The 8,778-nt window shown below is 45.1% G+C and overlaps 1 protein-coding gene across 6 annotated transcripts in view; it reads right to left on the bottom strand.

Annotated features, from left to right (window-relative positions):
- Positions 1-8,343, bottom strand: part of LOC119653465 (DNA-binding protein Ewg) — a 40,810-nt gene extending 32,467 nt beyond the window's left edge. For 2 of the 6 annotated variants that reach the window (XM_038058081.1, XM_038058082.1), the window contains exon 1: positions 7,839-8,333. The gene's annotated coding sequence lies outside the window, so the exon portion shown is untranslated. Of the gene's footprint in view, positions 1-7,838 lie in introns of all 6 variants that reach the window. The other 4 variants (XM_038058080.1, XM_038058077.1, XM_038058079.1 and 1 more) reach the window with 3 other exon arrangements.
- Positions 8,344-8,778: the final 435 nt, after the last annotated feature.

The following is an 8,778-nucleotide window of genomic DNA, read 5'->3' on the forward strand; positions in this document are numbered from 1 at the left end:
TCTCCGTTGTGAACCAAGTTGGGTACGAACGCAGGCAAGCAAGGGAAGATGGGACATAACAGGAAAGGCGATCGGATTGTAAAAGATGCTTAGAGCTTAATCGCACGTGAAGTTGCTTAATATATGAACCCAGTTAAGGCTGAGTTGAGACCTTCATAGTATGCTTTGCAGAAGTTGAACTTAGGAGATTAATGCGCAGTTTTGGAGTTTAAACGAGGAAGCTCCGTTTCAAATTCAAGCGCGGTGGTGAGCGTCAGTTTTGACCTATGAGGATTTGCAAGGAAATAAAGGGCTGGCGCTAGGGGAGGTTGGAAAGGAAGAGATCGAGAGTGCGGCCCAAGCAATTTTTGGTGGTATTGAAATTCAGGACATAGCAAATGTTCATAAAGGAAGAAAGAAGGGAAGAATGGGAGAGGTTGTTATAGGAATTGGAAGGCTAGGCTGATTAGGCCACTAGAGCATGAGGGAATTAAAATCCCCGCAAAGCAAGAACAGGAGGGGAGGGAATGTGACAATGAGTTTAGACAAACTGTCAAACAATTCTTCATACAGGTGAGAAGGGCAAGCCCAGGTGAGAAGGGTAAGCACAGGGGACGTATACACAAGTTATAATGAACGAGAAGAAGTTGAAAGAGGAGACATGAAGAGCAACACAGTCAAAAGGAAAATTAGAGGAGGAGAAGACGAGTTTGGCGGGAAGTGGCCCCATCGCCGGTGAACTCATGAGATACATCCCGATCCCTGTCAGAGCGGAAAGTGGAATACCCTTCGGGGAACTCGGAGTTTAATATGGTCGTGATCTTTATCGCCTCACCTCCAGGTCATTAGAGTTCAGCTGTGCTAGACCTGTCAACGCACCACGCTGATTGACGGTGACATGAATCCACGAAGAGAGATTCTGTGGGTTGGGTGTATCATTTTACGCAGGATGCTAGAGCGACGGACGAGTATGTCAATTTAAGTTGAAGGGTTAGTTCGAGAGCGAGTGACTTCACTGTGAGACTCGGAACCGAACACGCACTTAGTGCATCAGGCAGCTCAACATCAGCCTGTTTCAAATCGTGCAGTACATTTTGAGGACAGACGTGACGATGGACTGAATGTAGATAATTTTTACAGACATGACTATGGACATAATGGAAATTTTTACAAACGTGGCGACAGGTCCGAGAATTTTCATGGACATGACAACAGATGCGGACCCGACTATATATACGATTTTAACGACTCGGACGATGACGATTCGCCTCTTGGATGCCAGGTGTGATTACTTAATACATTCTCAGCAGATCGCGTCTACACTATCATGGCATCTTGGGATTTGATTTTTGATTTCGACAGTTACCATAAAGCTGTGCGTTCGCTAGTCAATAGACTGGAAAATTTCTTAACAGGAACCAGATTGGCAGAGTTGTGGACTGAGACCCGAAGTTCAGAGGCAACTTCTCTACTTTCCAGTCAGTACGGTTCGCGAGCTGTGTAAGTTAGTGCAGCAGAGCCAACATTTAGAGAAGCATTTCTCAAGCAGGCTTTCTAACTAATTCCAAAGCTATTTTGCTGAATCTGAAGAGGGTATTGATATAAAGTGCAACTTAGGAAATGCCAGACTGATCAAATATTGATCGTCTACGTTCAGCCATAGATGGTAGCATTAAAACATAACCTAGGGCGGCCGCATCAATATCAGCAAATGTTGTCAGGGGTGCTAGTGTCGATATCGAGCCAATTGGAGGGGACATAGACATTAGACAACAAAGAAAGAAGCCAGTCGCCTTTAAAATCTGATCAGGACGATGCATAGTTTGAAATATTTTACTTTTCGTAGAAATATGGGACGAAATGAGGTTTAGTTTTATTGGTTTTAAGCCCGCATTTTAATTAAGGAAGACGGGGCAGCAACTCTGTCGTCCTAATCAATCAAAACTATATGGTGGCACCGACAAACGCTGTACTCGTGTTGACTTGCTGATCGTGACGCAGTAGGCGAATGCTGCAAGGCCTAATTAAGGCGATCAGACCCGACTCTGCACGAGGCTGACTGACATCTCATTATCCAAATTTTCAACAATTTTTTGTAAAATTTTCGCTCCTCACTCGTTTACAACGTCATAGGGGCTCTCATATGATAGTTGTAGGGGTTTTCGGGAGGCATATAAACTGATCACCAGAAAGATTGAGGTTTGGCTGAAAAGTTGTTCACTTAATTCGAAAAAGATGGACCCGAACTGGTTAATGACAACAACGCGTTTTTCATCATGAAAGATTTGGAAGAGGCAATACTCTCCATAAATAATAAGTCGTCTGGCGTTAGAGTTCCACTTATGCTTACTTAGAGGACGCAATTTTCCTTATCGCTGGAAAGTGTCGAGGCTGACTTAGATCACCGAAGACAAAGGAGACCCCATACATACCGAACATTCTGTATGCTTGATGCGGTCGGGGAAATACTCGAAAAGCTCATGAGGAGTAGATACGCCGACGTGATATATACTGCCGGGAAATTATCTCCAAGACAGTTCGATTTTAGAGCAGAAAGATCCACACTGGGTGTTGTCACGGAGGATGTGGATAATATTCATCGAGCTAAGGCGCAGAATCGCTGGTATCCTCGTAACTCATGATGTCAGAAATGCCTTCGATTCCGTAAGTGTGCAGATATGCTAGGCAATCTAGAAAATCCATTCAACATAAAGAACACTTCACCATGCTTCTTAACCGTATTACATCCGTTGAAGTACCGACACTTGTGGATGAAATCGCTAATCACCGCAACATGCGAATACGGACGATTCCTCCAAACAGAAAAGAAATCATTTCGACCATCAAAGCATTCTAACGGAGTAAACCCGCTGGGCTGGACGGTCTCCCTGCAGTTATTTGTCGTTGCACCTACAGTTAATGGTTATCCTAGTGATTTCGAAGAGTCCGAACGGTGTATATATTGGTATTTTCGAAATGTCTACAGGGATTTGATGGTATGCCTTGACTAAGTCCAAAGTTGAGAAAATACAGCAGTTTGCGATAGGGTGCGCAAAATCGTGGACGAATGGGATGAGGTATCTGCAGTCGCCACAAGGTCTGGCCATTGGGTTTAGGAACCATGTGAAATGGCGAAGACCAACAACTGTCTGAAGGTCTGGAGATACCCTGCTTAAGGGGGTCATCCCGTCTGAAGGTAGTTTTTCCCTTTTTTTAGAATTTTTTTTTGTGAATAACTGGATAAAGGTACAAATATTAATATCTTGAGCATGTATAGTAATTTTTCCGGCCCGATAGCATAGTTATTGAAATACAGAGAAACTTATGCACCCATCTCCAAAAAAAAGTGTTCTTCTGATGCCACGCTAGATGGCGCCATCTTAAAGAAAAAATGTAAACGCCATTTTAATGTAAATTTTGGTGTTTTTTTCAAGGCTTCTTTAATGAATCCGGATAGCTGAGTGGTTAGAGCGCAAGGCTGTCGTACGGAAGGTCGCGGTTCAAATCTCGCTGGTGGCAGAGGGATTTGTATCGTGATTTGACGTCGGATACCAGTCGACTCAGCTGTGAATGAGTACCTGAGTCAAATCAGGGTAATAATCTCGGGCGAGCGCAATGCTGACCACATTGTCTCCTACAGTCTACTGTAGTGTACCGTTACGGTCTTGAATGAAGTGCTCTAACACACTTCAAGGCCCTGATCCAATATGGATTGTTGTGCCAACGATTATTATTATTATTCTTTAATGAATAAAAAAACTACCGAATGAACCGCAATTATGATACTTTGCGGACCGTAGAAACATGTTCTGAATAAGTCCTGAACATTTCAAAGAATTTCTTTGGATAGATTTTGGGCTATGGTGGCAGCAGATTTTCAAAATGCAGTCTCGAGAAAAACGCATTTAAAAAGTAGAATGCGATTTTTAACCCTAAAATCTTAACTGAACATTAATCTGCTATACCTTGTCCATAAAGCCTAAAGCATAAAGTGTAAAGCCTTGGCTTCAATTCTTATAATTTTAGAGAAGTCATTAGGACCGATAAATACGCGCTTTATTACGGCGATCGACATAAACCTGGCGTGCAATTTCTGAACGACTCCGAATATCAAAAAATCACTCTGCCCCTATATTCGACACTATATCTAGATACAATTGGTGCCAAAAACAAATCGGTTCCTCGGATCCGACACACGGGATGACCCCCTTGAGAAGTTCTCCGATCTCTTTCCGCGCAATTGCGAGCTTCTGCAGTGGTAATGGACGCACCTTAGAAAAGATCTTAAGCCCAATAGTGTTGATGTGGTGTTGAACATCATGGTTAACTGGCTCGATAGTGATGTTGCGGTATTTTTGAAGAAGTGCACGAATACGTGGGTCGGTAACGTTTTCAAAAACGATGGAAAGAGCGCTAGGCGACCAGGATGAGATTTTTCCTGATGACCTAAGGGAAGCTGTGAGGTCAAAGAGGGATCTGTTATGTATATCCACTAGCAATCCATATTGCACAGGAAATCCGTGCCTAAGATGGGAATGCAGAGGTCCGCGATAATGAGGCGCCAAGAAAACGCTCGTTGAAGTTCTAAACTCAAGTTTACCTGCCTGTAGTCATATGTTCGAATCGACGAAGAATTTGCTTAAGCAGGTTTTATTGATAGCGATATTAAATTATGATACAGAGATTCGGGAAGAACCGAGACTTCAGCGTCTGGGGCTCAAAAAATCGTAGATTGTGAGGCGACGTGGTGCTTCATTTCATCATCGCCAGAACTCCAGACAATTCTGATGTTTTTGGGCGCGAAATTGCAGGGGCTGGCACATTTTTCTGTTGTTTTTTTTTTCAACGATCCTACGATGGTACCGATCACCCAGTTTGGGAAGTGGATCTAGACCTTGATTTAGTCCTACTCCCTGAACGCAAAGCACGAACGGCCTCTGCCAATCCAGAATCGGTAGCTGTTAATGCTGCCACCATTTGCTACAGCTGAGTCACCTGGTTTGAGTTGTCCCGAGATACCTTGCCAACCACGGGTCGTACGTTGAGCTCATGAATTTTATCCGCGGTGTCGGCTACCGCGTCCAGAGACCCGGAACCGACACATGTCAGATAGCCTGCGTGCTCTCCGGGGGCCTCTGTAGCCACAAAGACTGTAGCAGCTTGATGTCGACTTTGTCACCACCCAACTGCTTCATTTCACGCAGCAGTTAGCCTGGCGCACGGTCACCTAACGTAAGCTCCATCAGTAATTGGTTCAGTTTATCCGTTTCACTTACTGACAGGAGCTTGGGCCTCGAGCCGGAGAAACCACTCTACCGGACACCATTATAGCCTCAACGCCAGGGGCAAGGTCAAACGGTTCTCCTTAGCTCCACTAAATCCCTTCGACCAGCAATAGAGTGCAAGCAGGAGGAAAGGCGCGACGGGTCCATTTCCGACTAGCGACAGCCAAGTTGAAATGGTGCGTCTGGTTCCTCACTGAAACCCCCTTCGGTTTTAGCTGGGGGTAGAGTGTTGTTGTGGTACCCCGCCATAGGGCGGCAATTGTATTGCGGGCCATGCCACGCAGTGGAATCCACTCTTCCAAAATGGCCGAGGAGTGGGTCGCCCTAAGGGCACCTGGTGCAGAATGATAGAGGACGAATGCGAGCGTCTGGAGAAGTTGTAGGGGAGCTGAAGGGCATTTCAGGTAATCGCGAGCGATGGCGCTTAGATATGGTTGACGCGCTATACCCCACCAGAGGTGAAGGGCAACTATATAAAGGAAGAGACTCAAGGGAAGTGGTTGCTAGTAGAGAACGACAACATATACTTAGGAGGCAAATAGATTGCGTGTTTCAATCGAAAGCAGTCATGGATGTTATTACTGTTATCAGCACAATTTGTGTGTTCTGCAATGGTGGAGCGCACAGATAGCATCTTTTCTATTGCGGAAGTTGTGACGATATTCATCGGAAACTTTACGCAGATACAGAAGAGCTCCTTACAGACCACATTTGCCAGAAAGATGCTGATAAACGCTGACAGATGGACCCGTTTTGCGCATTATCTTCAGGTTTTTGATGCAAAGTAAGATAGGTCTCGACCGGTGTGGGACTAAATGACAGGTGACTCTTTGAACTAAAAATTCCCTTTATCCCCTGCCCTTCCTTCGGTGAAAGGAATTCCCTGACTTGCAGGCGAAACTAGCCCAGGGTAATCTGTCAAACGGAGATATTTAGTTGGTATTCCGACACTTGCCGTTACGGAAGTCCAACATTTTGTGCGTAAATGCATTCACCTCCTTTACCTAAAAAAAGACGAGAATATTGGAAGAATGGGAAGAAATCTTATTTCCGGAGCGGCAACTGTAAAAAAACAGTTTGTTCCGATTTCCGAGCGCCCATTGTACCTTGTTTTTTGTAATAATTCAGATTTTTTTTAGCATATTTTCAAAATAAAGGATAACAATGGACGAGCGTTCTTGCTCTTTCCGTGCGTCATACAAACAAGCTCTTCAAACTGGTTTAACGAGGCATCATCCTTTCCATAATAATCAATAACAGAATCCTCGCCAAGGACATAACGATTTTCTCTGCATTGATTCGCGAATGTAGGCCAAATTCGACGACCCTCCTATGCAGAGATGTCCGCCTATTGTTTAGGTTAACATGAGAACTAGTTCAGCCAAGCTGGTACCCCTTCTTCCCAACATGCTCGTTCCTACAACGGCCAAGCATTGTACCCAAGGATTAACCGAATACAGACAGGCATTAATCAGCACGAAATTTGCCTCCATCAACCAGACGCGCTGTCTATATCGTGTCGCGTAAAGTGTTTTATTGTCATTACCATGGACCCTTCCCTTCTCATGAAATGCACGCACAAGTCACGCGTGAAATCGCAGCCAGCACAAAGGACGAAGTAGCCACTCATCAGCACGCTGTCCTGAATACATTAAACACGGACCACGCATTAGCCACCAACGAGATACGACCCTCCATTCATTCAACCCTCTCCATTCATAACGCAAAGTTGAATGTCCTCTTCCCATTCCAACTGGAAACCAGTTCTCGTTGTCGAAAATGTCCTTATCAGGCGAATGCAACCAAGCAACCCGACCATCTGCTCACAGCCACCAACAGATGACTCTCGCAATTCCAATGAATTTCCCTAAACACCAATAGGAACATCGAAAACATAAGAATTTCTCATGCATGGATCCGACCAGAGAGCCGCCGGGCTTCTTTCGAGAAAACCCAATCGGATCGAGACGGCCAGAAGAATCCCATTGGACACGATTCTTATTTTGTTCTTACTCAGATGCAAATTGGATGCCGCAATCCCCCCGCAATGCATCCAACACAAGCCAACTGTCAAAATGACGAGCACTGCAACTTGTCACCGACTGCGGGGTGATTGCACAAGCGATGGGGACATTTCCCACTCGGTCTGGCAGCCGCAGCTCCATGCAATGCTCCCGAAGCGAGAAATACTCGACTTCCAGCCGCCATAAAACACGCCACAATCAACAAAAACAAATGACGGCCCCGAGCGCTGTGCCTCTCGCCATGGCCCTCGCGTGTCGCGTTGCATTTCTCTGGACTTTGGGGGGCTGCCGTCGAGCGCTTTTCCTCGGCGACGGCGACAAGCGCTCCGGGCATCCATTACGGGGTAAGAAAATTCTCTGGGCTCCGCACGGCCGAAAACGCGCCAGGCGCTGCGTGCAAAACATGGAAATGATCGGCAAACGACTCGCCGCGGTCGGATCTTGTAAATAATAACACGGAAATAGCCACGATATCGGGCCATAAAGCGAAAAAATAGAAAAAATAGAGCAAGCCCAGTTTGGGGGATGACTGTCACGACTGCGTACGCACCTGCGTGTAATTTTTCGTAAATAATCTAATGAATTAACCGTACACATCCAGACATCGCTCGCACGGACCCGCACCACTTGCTGATCAATTTTTCACAATTTTCCGACAGATTACTAACATTTTCCACTGAGTTTCGAGCACGAGCACAAAAATACGACACACTTTCGATCGACGGCGACTGAGAAAAATGCATACAAACCACTACAGACGCACGCGACATTAGGACTTTGCCGTACACATGACCGATTGTAAACACTACGCGCGTATACGGACACGGCGAACGTGCGACAGTGTGGGTGCGAGTGACGGCTGATAGAAAAAATGGTGGAAAACGTCGTGCAGGCGGGTAAGGTTTTCCGTCGCGGGGTGGAAAATTTGCCCTCCTTCAACGTTATCGATCTGCTTCCATTTATTTTGCCTGCACGAGAATACCACTGTGGGATTGTGATGTGCTGGGCTGACTGGTTGGAATAGGATTTGTGGGTGGTGCGATTCTAATGGGAAGTGCTGGGATATTTTCCGGACCTTCGGGTGTTTTGTGGACAGCAAAGATTCTTACCGGGTTCCTATGACGTTAATGCTGCTTCTGAAGGGGAGTTTAAAACGTTCTGAATTTAGAGTAAATGTCGGTTGGTTGGTGATATGGAGACGTTTTGCTTTGATCTTTATTAACTTCATCAGAATAGGCTACAGTGGTTGAAAGTATCTTTTGTTGTGATGAAGTAAATACGCGCTAAACGAAATGAATCTCAAAGTGACCGATAAACCCAAATGAGTGATAGCAAAGGAATAAAATTTTCGGTTTTTATTATTCTTAAATTAAAAAGAATCTCATACCATGCGTTCCCCGAAACTAGGTAAGCCGTAATCATTTGTTTTTCGACGAGTTACTAATTTAAAAATTGTTTTATTTCGCTATAAGCGATGTTTGCCTGTTTCC

Source organism: Hermetia illucens, chromosome 4 (assembly GCF_905115235.1).
Source record: "Hermetia illucens chromosome 4, iHerIll2.2.curated.20191125, whole genome shotgun sequence".
Taxonomy (NCBI): Eukaryota; Metazoa; Arthropoda; class Insecta; order Diptera; family Stratiomyidae; genus Hermetia; species Hermetia illucens.